Source organism: Maylandia zebra, linkage group LG7 (genome assembly GCF_041146795.1).
Source record: "Maylandia zebra isolate NMK-2024a linkage group LG7, Mzebra_GT3a, whole genome shotgun sequence".
NCBI classification, from domain to species: domain Eukaryota; kingdom Metazoa; phylum Chordata; class Actinopteri; order Cichliformes; family Cichlidae; genus Maylandia; species Maylandia zebra.
In genome coordinates, this window is record NC_135173.1 from 21638163 (window position 1) to 21651354 (window position 13192).

Sequence of the window (13192 nt, forward strand, 5' to 3'; positions counted from 1 at the left end):
AAAAAAGAAAATGTAAACATAAAACAATCTTAAAAAAAATTTGAAAGTCTTCTTTGTTCTATCCAAATCTTTGATCACATCTATGATGAGCCCTGGAAGGTGAAACATTTGCTTTTAAGTGTTTTCATCCATTCATTTGGATTCTGGAAATTTGTTTGTTGAGCTCTTAATCAAGAAAATTAGTCTGATTTCCAACTAAGCTGGATACTATATGGAAGATGAAGCTTAGTTTTTCATGCACAGACTTAACTTGAGTGAGCTGGCTGGAAATATCTATTGTCAAAGTACACTTGGTAACTAACTTTAGCACTTTTTGAATAAAGTAGTATGAATAAATATGAATGAGTTGGTATGACTGTGTCAGTAAAATAATTCTTGATTTCTAAATGTATTGAAGTCATGTTTATTTTAAATGAGATTTGAATAAAGATTTTGATTTATATCTACTATTAATAACATTATTGCCTAATAACAACTTGTGTCCCACATCATTACTCATCGCAAATGAAACAAACTTTCTCTTATCTCTGATCTCCTATGCTACCATCAGCAGAGACTCTGTCACATGTTGGTGCAGGTGCTCTACTCTTGTATTTGGAGAGAAAAAGATGTGCTGGCAAAAAAAAGAGAAATTTGCAAGCCAGATACGCATGTATGCTCTATTTTTACATCTTTACATCTTATTTCCTCTTCAGCGAAGCGAAGAAAACAAACACTCAACATTTCTAATGAAACTCCTCCTTAATATGCCAAAGAAAACCCGAGGGAGGAACGAACCCTTATGTCTGAGCATCATATTTTTACTTTGATCTCACAATATGCCATCCCAGGACTGAATCCAGACATAAAAAATTAACTGCATAATGGAGCTTGTGCTGCTGTATCCTGTTTGCCAGCCACGTGCTCATTGGCCAGTTTGTGCACAACCTCTGTTCCTGTCAGTCAACAGTCCTCTGGATCATAGCACTCCCAGCTCCTCCTCCTCCTTCTTCTGTTCCTGGCCCAAATCTAGTGGCTGAATGCCAAAACCTGGGCTGGACACCGACCTGCTATCATGATCACCATGAAATTTCACAGGCAACGAGTTAGTTCAAACACAAAATCTGCAAACTTGTTTCTCTCATCCACCACTTATTCTTTCCCAACATTCTCAGACAGACACGTCACACTCGTCTCATCCCCTGCAGACATTTTGCCAGGGGTCCCCGATGAGCTGCTAGCCTGATATAGCTGTGGTATGGGCTGGGGTGTGGGCCAGAGTCTGAAGGAATGGGAGTGTTTGTTTTCTTCCCATTCAATCTTCATGCGATCAAGATCATGTCGCGCACCATGATCTTCATCAAGCCCTTGCACCACCAGGAAGGAGTTACAGAGATATGACATGCACTGTTATTGCTAATGAGATCACAGTGTGGATAGGCTGTGTGTGTGCGTGTGTGTGTGTACTCAGTGTGACAGAGAATGAAGCGGGGGGGCTTCGATGAGTTAAAAATGTAATTTGAGATGTTCCCTCGCTCTGCTGGGCAACTTAAAAAAGGGGTGAGTCTGCAAATTTAATTTGAGCAGCACCAACAGGATTATTTGTGGGAAAGAGTCTTGCTATGTCAGGCAAGGTCAGGCAGGAGATGTTTGTTTACAAGTGGGGAGGTGGTGAATGCTGGGAGGCTTTTTTGTGAATGTTGTGTAACGTCGACGAAATGCCAGGTGACAGAATAAGGTACGATTGCTCTTCTCACTGTAAAGTGCACAGCTTTTGAAATGCTCTTCTGTTCAATCCAAATGTAGATTTAACTCACAGGACTAAGGAAGGACAAAAGATGAATCATTTATGGGCCAAAGCCAACTTTTACTACCGAGCTTGACCTTAATTTGAAAATTTCTACTTCTCAGACCTGTGAGCGAGCGGTCACTCGCCACTTTACGAGGTTTACAGAGTCAAAAACAGTACCATCCACTGCAAAGGTCCTGCTATAAATCCAATGCTGCTTCAACTCTATGATGATGATTCTTCTAGATGTGGTTTGTGGTGCTTATTTCACATTTACTGCACTGCGGTATAATACATGCAGGATGTTAGGGTTGTGCTGATGGACGATGATGCCGTTGATCGATGATGGTCAAAGTGCGCAGTAACAGCTCGCCAGTCAAGGCGATGTTTAGCTCATCTCCACACTGATGCATTAAACAGACATTATCATTATTATGACAATCATAATAAATTGTGCCTTCCTTTTATCTCGCTTCTGAACTTGCGCACCCACACACCCCTAAATATATCTGTGCTGCATCAGAAGTTCACGTCGCAGACTTCAGGACACTTTGAAATTAATGTTTTGTGTAGAGCGGCTATACTGATTGATGGACAACATTAAATGACAGAAAACAGAAGGATATTTTTGACTGATGCGACTGTGCTCCTTGATCACATCTCCTTATTTTTGCCCCCATCCACTGTGAAAAACTCCAAGAACAGCAGAAGAGAGACAAGTAAGTAATCTTACACATTTAACAACGTGTCCACTTGTGTTCACGAATTACAATAAAGGTAATTAATTCAAGGCTGTATGTCTTTCATTTGTTTTTCCTCCTGCCCACAGAATCATTTATGCCACTATAAGTGCAAACATCAATGCCAACAAGCTATATGATCACTACATGTAAAAACAGCAGCGGGATGCCAAATAATGAAAATCTTTTTTTTTTAAATCTTTTATCAAAACCACTGAACAGATCGTTTTTATTGTTTTGGTTCTGTGGTTTCATGTTGTTGTTATTTTATTTCTGTTTTATGATGTAACTAAAGTGCTTTATATTTCATATACTCCTAATAAGGCGGCTGTGTCTGTTTATCCACCTTCACTCTACGATTTCATGTGATAGCAAATGTGATTTTCATGTTACTGAAATCTCACCAATACTGTAATATTGGGCATATTAACTGCCCAGCTATAAATTTTACTACACCGTCCACACCCAAATGGGTCTCTATTTTTGCCAGTAATTTATGTGCCAACTCTACACTATTCACTTTATGATGTGAAAATTGGGTTCGCTGACATTAAGTCTCCTTGATGGTCTATGCTGAACAAAATAGTAATAAAACAGTGATTAGATTGTAGAAACGCGACACTGCCAGCATACATTTCAGTCACCCGCTACAGTTCAAGACAGCACTTAACACAATGTTCCCAAAGCCCAAATCAGCTAAAGCCGAAGCAACTGAAGACAAATATTGAAGTCAGTCGGGTTCATTAGTGAATTAGAACAAGATTAGAAACAGCCCATCTGACTGTAAGAGCAAAAGATAAAAAACAGACAATTTCTACATTTCACATTTGAATGGGAACAATTGAGTCATGATGACCTAGTTAAGCATTTAGAACGCTGAAAGAAGGTTTAATGCATTTGCAATGTTAGAAAAAGAAACCATTACATAGCGTGGATTTGTAAAGAACCACGCTCATAGCCCCAGTTCGTCTCATCTGTCATTTATGAGACTAAATAATAGGAAGCACCTTAAAGCAACTATGAAACTCAGCAAAACCCTGCATCAAAAAGCATCGTTTATAAGACTTTTCTTTCTACAGGCAAAGCTGTATCACTGACAGCCTTTTTGATATCCAACAAAACCAACTGCAGTTCACCCTGAAAAGTTAACTTTCAGGTTCACTGCTATGGTAAACAAGTCCAAGAGCCTCGAGTTATGTCTGAGAGATCTTAGCACGACGTGGAGCAAGTTATTTTGAGATGCAAGGTGAGTCCACAAGAGTTACTGAGGTTAAAGGCTGGCCAAAAGTGCTCTCAACACATTCCAGCAGGCCAGAATTGTTTTGGCATCGCTGCAGCTACAACCCCTCACCGAGGCTTTGTCCTAACTCAAACAAATACTTGTGCAGATACATCACCGCAGATTGATGCCCGAAGAGGAGATTATCCTGCCATATATGGAGTTCAATACAGCTCATGTAACACTTCCTTTAAATCTACACAACTTGGAGCTATTCTCCAAAATTCAACATGAAAAAAAAAACATTTAAAAAAAGGAAAACTACAGACATGGAGACAGAGAGAGCATTTTCCCCCTCCTCTTAGACAGGTTTTGTCAGAGGGCTTTCTGTTTCCCTGTTCGGTAACGCTGGTCCAGTGTAAAACTCTGTCAGAGCAAATCCCCTAAAGCAGTCACTAGGCCAGCCTGATGCCAACACTGTCCTAGATCAAAAGCCGGCGCTGAGAAACACTGGTGATGCAGGGGATATTGTTCACCTGCTCCAGAGATGTATGATGACTGTGCCGAGAATGTGTGCAGGTGTACAGCACGCACATGAGCAGGGCGACCTCAGATGTATGAGCACGTCTGTATAGTTAGGAACGTCAGGTTTACATTTAAAACATCTTTACTTCAGTTATTGGCATTACCCCTTATTACCCTTCCTATTATAGGTAGGTGACAGAAAGAGGAAAATGATATATTTGCAATAACACCAGCAATCTTCTATCTTATAGATCACATTCAAACAAGCCAAATGCCAGACTGCATTTTTGATTTATTGGCACAATAAATATGTGACACAAAGAGATTCAAGGAACTCTAGCGAGGTGAAGAAAAAAAGCCCTTAGTCTATTAGTCTGTGTCCAAAAAAAAAAAAAAAAAAAAAAAAAAAGTCCTAATCAAGATCTTCGATCAATGATCAAAGAGTACCTGAATATGGCAGAGTGTCTTTCCTTCATCCTGCCACCCCTAATCTTGAATGTCAGTTAAATGCAACCTGTAGCTCAGTGAGCAAAGAAGAGGAATGATTCGACATCATGAGAACTGGAGGGAGAATAAATTTACATTTCCGGATTTAATCGTCACACAGAGAACCTGAACTGAATTGTGAGATTGCCAAAGCCAGCGCTATAATTCATCTCAGATTTAATCACCAGAAATGCAGAACTGTGGGACCGAGCCTGGAGGCACTCAGCTTCTAAATGAAATTGGAAACCAGATTCGCCCTGATTTTGATCTCCCTCTACATATTGTTAGCTTTTATTTGGCCGTCTTCTGTCCCAGCCTTAGGCAGCAATTTGTGTTAGTTCTCACAGTGAGGGAGGCATAAGGAGCTAAGACAGCAAAGAAGTTTAAAGAATACTTTATTGAGCTTCCTGGTTTGTTTCTCAGCATTTCCTTTATTATTACACTTTAAACAAAAAGTGCATGTGACAGCCCGCACATTTCTCTGACTTAATATAGCCCAGTTAGTATATAACACAAAGATGAACGTGGTCAACCAGTCACCAGTATCAAGACATGGTTGCTGGTCCATATAATCCCATAATCACTGCAGAAATACGTGGTAATTCCAAAGGGTTCCCAAACTTCTTGCCAATGTAAATGGCACTACCCTCCAGCCTAGCGCTATCTGACACACAGGAGTGAATTTAAAATCAAAACGGGTATAGCTTTCAGCCTCCATACTGCTCAATTATCATCCATCCACTTTCCACTAACCACCAAAAGCAATAGCTAATGTAATATTTGACATGACGCACATCAATCAGCTGTTAACTAGACATTGATGAGGCCCTGCATTAGTTTTTACAAGCAGTCGAACCGGTGAAAGGTCTGGAAGACGTCAATAATAAAAGGGGCTTTACGTCACCACTAGCCCTGGTTTTATGGACCCAACAAGACAATGATGATGATGATGATGATGATGATGATGATGACAGGAATAGTCTATCTCACACTCACTAGTGAGATCAAAAGGAGAATATCTGACACCATTAAATCACTGGTGGAGCAGCTTTAGCCCAATAAGCCAGTTTGGGATGTACTAAAAAGCCAAACATTTGCTGCTCTGTGAAGAGGAGACACACTTTTGAATGACACACTTTAGCGAAAGGGCAAAGTTTGACACGGGGCGAGCAGCAGCATTATGTTTTAGGCCAAAGTTATATGGGTCATAACTTAATATAATAGGAAAGTCTACAGTAAACTCTTTGTCTGATTGCTCCTGTCTCATGTTACTCGTCTAATGGATGAATTAAAAAATGCAAGTAATGTGCGTCTGTAAAACAAGCAAACATCGATGTTGGTGAAATCTATTTTATATGCACCACCGCTTTATAATAACACAAGCTCGGCTGATAGCTCGTTAGACTTACATTCTCAAGGTCAGCACTTGAGCTAACAGCTTATCAACAAAGCCACAGCCTTGAATTTCCCAGATAATCACAAATGTTTGCAAAGTCAACATTCTTCTAAAGGTTAAACTAAACATTTCAACAGTGAGTGAATGGGACCTCAAAATAGAAAACAAAGCCAGTGCAGTAAAGATTAGCAACATTAACATTGCGAATTACCGTTTGAATAATAAATCCTGGAGCAGATTTTGCTAGGTATTTGGATTGAGGCCCAACACAGAAACAAATCTTATTAGCTTTTTTAAGGCTTTGTCCCACTGCTTTAATGCACGTTTGAGCACATAAATAACACATGTATGAGGACACCAACTTTCACACAGACCCACACAAATTGGCTGTGGGTGAGACTTGAATGTCCCATTTCTAAATGATCCAACACCCAGGCAGAAGTAGAAGCCTTGTGGCTGACATACGATCCAAATGCTGCTGTGATCTTAATTATCCACAGTGTTCCCAGCACTGACTCAAAAAGTGGTGACACTTGAGCCAACTGGAATGATGACATGTCAGGTCACAGAAATCAGAGAAAAAAAACTGAAAAATGTCAGTTGTATTTCCAGCTACTAACACTGAATTACTGAATACATGAAATATCTCTGATTTCATGAATGACAAAAAAAAAATAACAATAGTCAACAATAACAATAGTTCTGCCGTTCATCCAGTAAATTCATTTGAACTTCTTCTGACATTTTCCTACCTGGATGACTTGGATGACATTACACTGACTTTTGGTAAGCGCAGTGTTATTGCCTGATAGCTGCAAAATGTACTCAGAAGAAGTCGCGACCTGGAGCTGCCAGCATGAATTACACCGAGACCAGACTTCCCAAACAAAACACAATCGGGCTCCAGCTTTGCCTCGATCATAGACAGAGCTGAAGATTTGGAGATGGCTTCTAGCCCACACTGCACTTTATCAGGATCCAATGACCTTCTAAAATCAGGAGTGTTTTTGCTGTGAAACAGCAACATGGCCAAATGCCTCACAATGTAACAAGGTGAACAAGGACTGTGGCATTTAATAAATAAAAAAATTAAAAAAGAGGTACGTGTGAATTTTAAACAAGTTTTCTACTTATACTGAAATAATACATTTTGACCAAAAAAAAAACAAAGATATAAAACTACATTGTTTCTGTCAACTGGCTAAACTTCAGTCCATGCAATCCTGGTAGCAACATGTACTTTCAACTAGTTTTCTTGATTGTGTCCACAACAAACACTACACATGCCCGGTCACAGGAAGCGTGACTGCTTCATGGCTCCATTACTCGACTGTTGCCAGGCTAACTTCACCACAGCTGCCTGTAATGTGTGTTGGACTTCTAAGTTAGCAGCATAGAGAAGAATTACATTAGTTGTTTCAAGTTTGCGTTTTGTTCTTTTCCAGGAATTAGATGAACTACACACATTGTATACTAAAATGTTACCAGTATGAAATCCTGAGAATGTCACTGATTCTCATTCTGATACTGATGTTTTTCCCATAAATTCTGTGTGCTTCAAATCACAAGTTAAGTACAGCCAGGCCTTTATTTGTGAATGCATGGACAACTGAGTGTGGAATATTGAAATAAATGTTAACGACAGTGGTGGGGGTTTCCAGATCCATTGTGTGAGGCTCAACTTTGGTCACAGAGGCACTGTGGGGGCATCCATGTGCCATCCATGTGACCGCAGAGCACAGTCACTGCAAAGCACATGTGGATCTTGTAAGCAGGCTCAGAAATAGTATAACAACTACTCCTTCATGGTGTGCCTGTCTACAAGAAAGTACTAAGCAAAATTACTTATGAGAAAAAAAATATTTACATCCTTATGGTAATCTGTATAAAGATAATCAATGCAGGAAAATAGTCCCAATCACTGATAGACTGTATCATTATTAATACTGATACATGAGTAAATCTTTCACCATTGTAGCTATATTTGCGCTGGACTGCACTAACTGCTCATCATCAATCCAAAGTAACTGTAGTGGCACTGAAGTACAAAATGGCAATAAAGTAAATATTCACATGAACGACAAGGAGTTTAAAGTACTTAAGTCAAAAGCCTACTGCCCCCAATCTCAACGTATATCAGGAATGCAAAGATGAACCTGATAGAGAGTGAAAGACATAAAATATAAACCTCACTTTGACGTAAAATCCAGGTTAAAAGCTGCAGTAATAAGATCTGAATCTGGTACCACTGCTACTTTTATACAACAGGAATGCCTTTGAGCAGCTGTATGTGTGTACATCTCATAACCCCTGGGTCACACCTGTTACCTTGCTAAACCTTTGTCCCAGAGCAAGCTCAGGGGTCAAGGATCAAAGGTCATGGTGTCACATGACACATCCTTGACAGATTTGTTTCGGTCCAGTCATACTTATACCTTCTACCATCTGAGAAATTACCTTTTTTTAGGTTGCTGAATTTTCTGCAAAGCAAACACCTTCATAATAACACCAATTATCAGCATTATTTCTTGTAAACTGAAACAAAAACAAACACAGGTTCTAATGAAATGACAGACTAAGGGTGTGAGAATAACTTTCAATTCATGACGGGTTTTCTGCAGTTAAGCAAGGATGATGCATACTGCAAATCTCTAACACTGACTTAACCATGCAGTCCCACATAACGCACTTCAATAACCTCCAAACAGCAGCACTAAAAGATCAAGTTGCCAGAAAATACTTGAGCTCAATTAAGTCCCACCCACACCGGAGGAAAACGACTTTGTATTGCATAAATGTGCCTCCGTGTCAATTCTGGCTGATAAATGCCTAAAAGCTGCAGCAGAGTGGGATGCACTAACAAAATCGTACAGAACCTCGAGGTAGACAGAGGCAGAAAGAAATGAGCGATCAGCAGGAAGAATAAGAAAGCTGTGGGACTGTAAGCAAGTTATTTTCTTACTGCTCAGACATCTAAATTTTGTGCACACAGCTAATTGAGTTTAAAAATTCCAATCCTAAACCCATATGCTCCAACTGGACACAACATGGGCACTCCCATATTGATTTGCTGTTCGACTTTGTGTTTTCACTTAAATATGAAAAACCTCATTACGGTATAGGTAATATTGCAATTATGCAGCAGTGTATCTCAGGACGTGCTATGAAGTAACACCAGAGTAATGTAGCACCTGTGTAAGTAACAAGTAATGTGTAATAAACTGACTTTTTTCGAATAATATCCAACATTAGGCACCAGGCACTGACATCAATAAAGCTTCATCATTATAGCGACCTCGTCATGAGACTCAGATTAATCCATAACATATTTTACTTTAATGTGTTCAGCGCTGTCACGCTGCTCTGTACCAGAGTAAGGATGTTTAAACACAAAGCTCATTAGCTCAAACTACAGTAATTTATGGAGAGCGAAATCCTGTTTGTATGTTTTCAATTTCATAAAACATTCAAAAAACAACACTGTAAACTTCCTATCCAGAGGGATAATATTACTGACCCCGTGAAATGAACAATCAGGCAGCACATACAGTGTGTGAATGTGTGCGTGAATGGGTGGATGACTGGATATGTAAAGTGCTTTGGGGTCCTTAGGGACTAGTAAAGCGCTATATAAATACAGGCCATTTACCATTTACATAATCTACTGATGAAGATTCTTCAGCCATTCTGAGTCATATTCTTGGTTACACCTGACTAAAGTTTGCACTGTTAAGTTTTCATACAACAACTTTTTTTTTGGAAATCCACAGGCTGTTTTATTTATTGAGAAAAAAACTGTACCAGGATCCACTTTTTTTTAAAAAAACCCAAACAAATAGTATTTGACAAACAAATAGGAATGACGCCCAGTTCAGGCAAAACTCTGGGTCACTGAACTAACCAGCTAACAAAGACAACTTTCATTCCAGTTCACAACACAAAAAGATTCTGAGACATGTCTCCGAGCCAACGCATCATCCAAGGCATTTACAAAAAGGAGCCCAGTGTAACGTAAAAGGTCATTTAGATCCCATTTATATCATTTACAGTTTGGTAGCATAGATCAGCACCACACCTGACAATCTGTGATGGGCAAACAGCAAGGTCAAAGGCAAAAAAAAAAAAAAAAGAAGAAAGAAAATGCTATTATATCTTGCTCCAATCACCTCAGCATATAGCCCTACTGCCAGACTGCACCTCCATCAGTCAAACAGCGAATCATAAAACCTCTTGCAGCTCTGTCAACCAGAGAAAACACTATCTTCTTGTTGCTCACCACAAAGAATGTCAGGTATGTTTGCAACTCTGAGATACTGCAAACAATCCAACAATTTTTGTGTTCGCACACTTCAGGACGGGGGATAAGCATCCACAGGGCACTTATCAGAAGGGAAATCTGAGATCGGCAACTTGGCCTCCCTCTCGTCTGCCTCCACCGGGTGAGGTAACAATCCCAGATGCCCACCTTTGTTGACATTGTAATCAAAACAAAAGAAAGGAGCAAGCAAAAACAAGGACCGACAACCTCAATCCCACATGAACGCACAAAGCAGGGCTCGTTTATCAAGAGCTCAGCGTCCGCTTCTGTCAACTTTTGCTGGCAGTGACTCGTAACACTGAAACAGAAGAAAGTTTTACTTTTACAATCAGCGATAAAAAAAAATCAAAACAAAAACACCAGACCAATTAATACTTAATTAGACCAAAGTAAAGGGTATTTTAAGAAATCTGGCAATTCTTGTTTTTCCTCCTCTTTAAAAGTAACGCAGAATCCATGACGATCTTCAAAAACAACGGGACAGACAGTTGACTACAGATAACACGCCTGGCTCGACAGATGGAAGGCAAAAGTATCACTTTTTTTAAAAAAGGGTGCTCGAGCTCAGTTTTTAGGTAGCAATTTAAGGAAGGTTTTCACAACACTAGTGGTGAATTCTGTATTATATTTAAAGCTGTAGATTATAATTTCAGCCTTGTGATTAGGCCATATTAAAGAAACAAAACAGAAAAAAACAAGCTGACACAACAAACAGATGCATTTGAAAAGCAGTCCCAGTGAAATGCAGGACAACAGCATCTATTTTGCAACACAGGTCCCACTGTTGGGTTTGATTTAAATGACTAGTTGAGTGGGATACAGGAGGATCGGATTCTCTTTTCTTTCTTTTGTTTTTGTTTTTTTGGTAAGATGATCATGTGATCATGAAGCCCAGTGTTAACAATCAGTTGAATCTCTGAGTGGGAAGAATGACACACAAACTGGTGAACCGACACCTGTTTATCAGTATTGCAAGGAGGACTCTAGCAACCCACTCACTCCAAACAACCAGGAGGTGATCTTTAAATACATGCAGTTTATGCATTAAAACAGTACAATCTATAGGGGCACTACATGCATGTGACAGAAAGTTGATTTCTTTTTTTAGTTTTGTTGCATATAATCTGCACATAAATGCACGAGTGTTCGGCGGGGAGGAAAGTAACAGTGCTGAGAATAGCGAAACATCCTCTTTCCACTGTGTTTGTTATCCCCATTCAGGGTGGTGACTTCTCTCTCTCTTTCTCCCTCGCTCTCTCTCACACGCACACACACGATCCCATCTCCCACTCCCCACTAAAAGACCCCTGGTGTTCCCTGGACCCCTGTTTGGTCAGCAGTTTAAAGTTAAGCTCTGCCTATCCTGTTCTGTAAACACGGCCAAGCTGTGTTTTGGGGATGGGCTCAATTCCACACCAGGTGTACGCAAAACCACACACGAGTGGCATCTTTTTGTTTGTGCGTTTGTTCTTAAACAAACTGATCTGTAGCCCTCCACTTCAGCCTTCACTCACTCAACTTATGACAGCAGCAGCAGCTATGTTACAAAGTCAGCACGCAGTCACTGATTAGCTCTCAGTTCGCTGAAGCCGAGCACGGCTAGCAAACTTCTCCGCTGGCTTCTCCTCACATCTCTATCCTGCACAAATCTGACATTACAACACGGAACCGCTAGTTTTTGGGGGGTTTTCCCTCCTCAAAGACACGACATACCTTCGCTGACAACCTGGAACTTGGGCAGCCGCAAGAAACTAGCGAGACTTGTGGCTGAGACACTTTCAATTTTGCGAAGGGGGGCGAAAAATGAACCCATAGCTAACTTTTCCATACCTTTTTTGAACGGCGAAGAGCTCCTCGTCGATACTATCACTTCTTGGCAGCCATGAACCCCGCTTCTGACAGCGTCGCCCTCGGCAGGAATAACGACAAAATCTGCCTGTGTTGTGCGACTGTGTGAGTGTGTGCCGCTCAACTCTTGCCAGTGCCCGTGATTTCTCCCACACCGCTCCTCTCTGCGTGGCTCCAGCAACAGCCGCTGCAGTTTTTTCCACCAGCCTGGCGCGGGAGCGAGCGCCCGGGATACTGGGCTGGCCTGAGAAGCGCGTGAACGCGCAGTTTGCAGGAGAGACGCCGAAGTGGGAAAAGTGGCCCTAAGAGATAAACAGGTCCGTGCGCTGTGACAAGGTAGTACAGATGCACACAGAGTAGTGTGTTAGCGACTGGGTAAAGGTTTTATCTGCCCTTGCGGTTTGTGTTTAGCTTAACCCAAATACACATATGTAGTCTTCAGGAAATCTGACTTTACTTTTACCATTTCTATATCGAGTGCGTGCATTTAAAATAAAGGTTATCTGAATACTGAGCGACTTCACTATATGTGAACTGAAAGAGTTATTTTCAGTAAAGCGATAAAAAAAAACACCGATGCACTCTGCGAGTCTATTCTCATACATTATTTGTAGTCCTACTGTTGTGACATTTGTACAGCGCCATGTCCTTTCTGTTAATGGCAAACACGGTCATTATCGGTGACGGTAAATTATGACGTTACACTTCAAAGCACAAATTCATTTCCAATACTTCATAATCAAAAACTAATTATTCAAAACCTCATCTGTCTTGGAACGACAGTTTGAAAGGAGGAGGCAAACAGATGGATTCAAAGGCGCCCCGAGTGCATGCGTGCGTGTGTGTATGCACATGTGTGCATATGTCTGTTTGTGTGTAATAGTTATTGAAA

General features: G+C 40.5%; 1 protein-coding gene across 1 annotated transcript in view; it reads right to left on the reverse strand.

The window, feature by feature from the left end:
* Positions 1 to 12476, reverse strand: part of peak1 (pseudopodium-enriched atypical kinase 1) — a 103934-nt gene extending 91458 nt beyond the window's left edge. The window contains exon 1 of the mRNA XM_004570286.5: positions 12283 to 12476. The gene's annotated coding sequence lies outside the window, so the exon portion shown is untranslated. The remainder of the gene's footprint in view (positions 1 to 12282) is intronic.
* Between the last annotated feature and the right edge of the window lie 716 nt (positions 12477 to 13192).